Source organism: Eurypyga helias, unplaced genomic scaffold (genome assembly GCF_000690775.1).
Source record: "Eurypyga helias isolate BGI_N326 unplaced genomic scaffold, ASM69077v1 scaffold41572, whole genome shotgun sequence".
In the NCBI taxonomy this organism is placed as follows: Eukaryota; Metazoa; Chordata; class Aves; order Eurypygiformes; family Eurypygidae; genus Eurypyga; species Eurypyga helias.
In genome coordinates, this window is record NW_010237446.1 from 17,174 (window position 1) to 20,098 (window position 2,925).

Consider the following 2,925-nt stretch of genomic DNA (forward strand, 5'->3'; position numbering starts at 1 on the left):
GATGAGACGAAGTGATGCCTGAGTCTGTCCAGTCACTTTTCTGTCACTTGCTAAACATTTGGAATTGGACAGAGAATCCTTACATTTGCTTTCAGCTCCGTGTGTGCACAGCCCCCAGTGAACACTAGGAAAAGCTAATTCTGAGACCCCAGAGCGGTGATTACTTGCAAACCCCATCCTGAGCCCGCGCTGCGTGTTAACTCCTCTTGCTGCTTTAAGCACACCCCAGGTACTCGGTGTATTCTCCTTCTGGGATTGTGATTGTTCTCCTAAGTGCAATTGATTTTTCCGAGACTTCACCGAACTTAAAACTGAGCAGTCCCAACTCCTGAGCAGCGCTCATTGTTTATTCACAGCACTCCACTGCACTGTGTCCTGCAGGCATGCATTGATAAATACTGGTTTCAATTGGAAACCCTGCCTAGAACTCTCTTTCACACAGAGCAATGAGAAACTGTAGGTTACAGTGGCAATACGTGGGAGTAAGCGATGCTTAGCGCCTGTTCAGGTGGGAGCTGTCATCAGCAGGGATAGGATGGGCGATTGGACTGACTTTGGAAGGTAATCTGTTCAAAATTACAGCCCTTAATCCTGGTGGGCATGGGGACAGCCTCCCTCCAGATACAAGCTGTGTCACATGCAGGTATCGGGATGAGAGTGCCACTTTTAGACTGAAAGCAGACCCCTTCAGAGTTACCTGTTTCAGTAAGTGCTGTCTGTGGGGGCCCTGAAGCCCCCTCTGTTGTCCTTCTGCCCAGGCAGATGGCGATGAGTGGGCCAGTGGGGTGACTTTGAACCGAGCAAGTCAGAGAGCCTAAGAGCTCCCTGCACACTGACACTCAGTCTTGGTGGTGTAATAGGCCTGGATGCTGCTTGTTGCTGCTGTGTGTTTGGTTGGATTTTTGTAAAATACTAGGCAGAAGAAGCAGCAAAATCTTGGAGCGAAAAGGCTGCTTGTGTGCGTGTCTCCTAACCTGTTGAATCTGATGGGCTGACATTCACATGCGTATCTGATCTGCTTCACAAGGTTGGGCTCAAAGGATGAGCCATGTTTTCCTGCTGTGACTTGGTCTACATGTACATGGCATCTTCCTGTTGGACAGGAGCTTTTGAAAATCACTGGTAGTTGAAGCAGAAAGTGTTTGAAGCAGCTTATGAAAGTCTGACTTTGAACAGTTCATATTGGACAAGTCGGGGATGCTGGATGGCTCTGTGGAGGTGATTCACCTTTTAGCAGGTGTGGCTTTGCTGTTGCTCACTGGGAAGGTGCCTGGCTCTGTCCAACAGCAGCTGATGTCTGCTGGCTCCATCTCAGACTCTCTCCGGTTGGAAAAGCCCCCAAGACCGTGGAGTCCGGCTGTCTTTGTTGTGCTGGCATGGTTAAGTGCTGTGTGGCCATGCTGCTGCTCCTATGTGCAGCTCCACGTTGGCTTTCCGAGCTAAGTGTCGAAACCCTAAATGGCAAAACCGAAGCATGTTGCGTGCTTTGTACCATATATTGTTACAGCCCCTTGCCTGTCAGTGTATTCATATGCTGAGTAGCAGCAGGGGCCCTGAAAACTTTTGTGGTGGATTTGTGTAAGCGCTCAATATAAAGAAATTAATTATCTGTACTGAGGCTCCCCTCCTATCCACTCACACCATGCTGCACAAACACACCAAATGCCTTTATATGGAATGTAGCTGCTGCTTCCCGTAAATGTTTATAAGATGTTATTAAAAACATATGTCCTCTCTTCCCACAGCCCTTGTTTAGAAAGCTTGCTGCAAGCATGTTGGACTAGCTCTGCTTGCAAGAAGCAGCATCTGTTGTACTAAAAATGGTAGTTTTGTACAAATGCTGTTGTTGTTCTTGTGTAAAGCCAGATAGAAGTGGGATCCGCTTTGCGTTGGCTCACCCCTTGACAGAGCTAGCAGCGATTCTTTGTGCCAGCCTTTAGAGATTTTCCCTACTGAGGCTAAACTGCCAGCCTTAACATGATTAGCCACCTCTTTTTAACCCCTGGTGCTGAACTTTGGTGCTCAGAAAACGGGGCCTGTGGGTGTATGAAGAAATTACTGCCTGGAGCCCAGTGGGCACGTGCAGGTAACATGCCCGCAGGAGCCTGAGCTGTCTGCTCCGTCCCTGAGCAGGGCTGGCTTGTGGCATGAAACCACACGAGGAGAGGAACACGCTTGCCCAGCCCCTGCTGATGTCAGGGTGAGTGCACAGTTCTGAGGGAGGGTTGGAAACAAGTGTCTCATGGTGTCTGCTGTGGGAAAGGCATCCAAGTTTGGGGTTTTTATCATAACATGCAGGCAGCTTCTATAGATACTAGTGCAGTAAATCCCTGTACTGCTTACCGTGATCTTTCCCGTTACCTTGCTCTGCTTATTCTTCTGGTTCCAGAGCACATTTGTCTCCTCCTCCCCCTGGCACTCCGGAGATACTGTTTGGATTTTGAAGTGGAGGACGGGCTGTCTTTCAGGCTTTTCTATGGTCCTTGCAGTGAACTGAAGAGGTAGCTGTTGAGTGGTGCAAGAGCTGCTGCTGCTGCTCTTGCGTTTTGTGCTCTGCGCTGCCTCCACGGCAACAAGATCGATTGTTGTTGTTGTGCCTTTTCCTGCTGCTTGCCACCAACTCCCTTAAAATAGAAATCTTTTGGTGGTTGGGGTGGGTTTTTTCCTTCAGCCATTTAAGTTTTGTTTGGTGCCCTTCATAATAAAGACCAGTGAAGCGAAACATGGGGATGAAGGAGAGTAACTTGTAGGGAACCAAGAAATAAACCAACCACTGTCCTCAACACCAGACTATAGAGCAGCCGGTACTTCGGGGGCCATATAATGCTGTAGCCCGGTCCTGGGTGGTCATTTTTCCCAGGCAAGGTGTTTTCCAATAGAACAGTGTGAAGGTGAGCGAGGTTATTCTGCCCATGCAGATGGTTG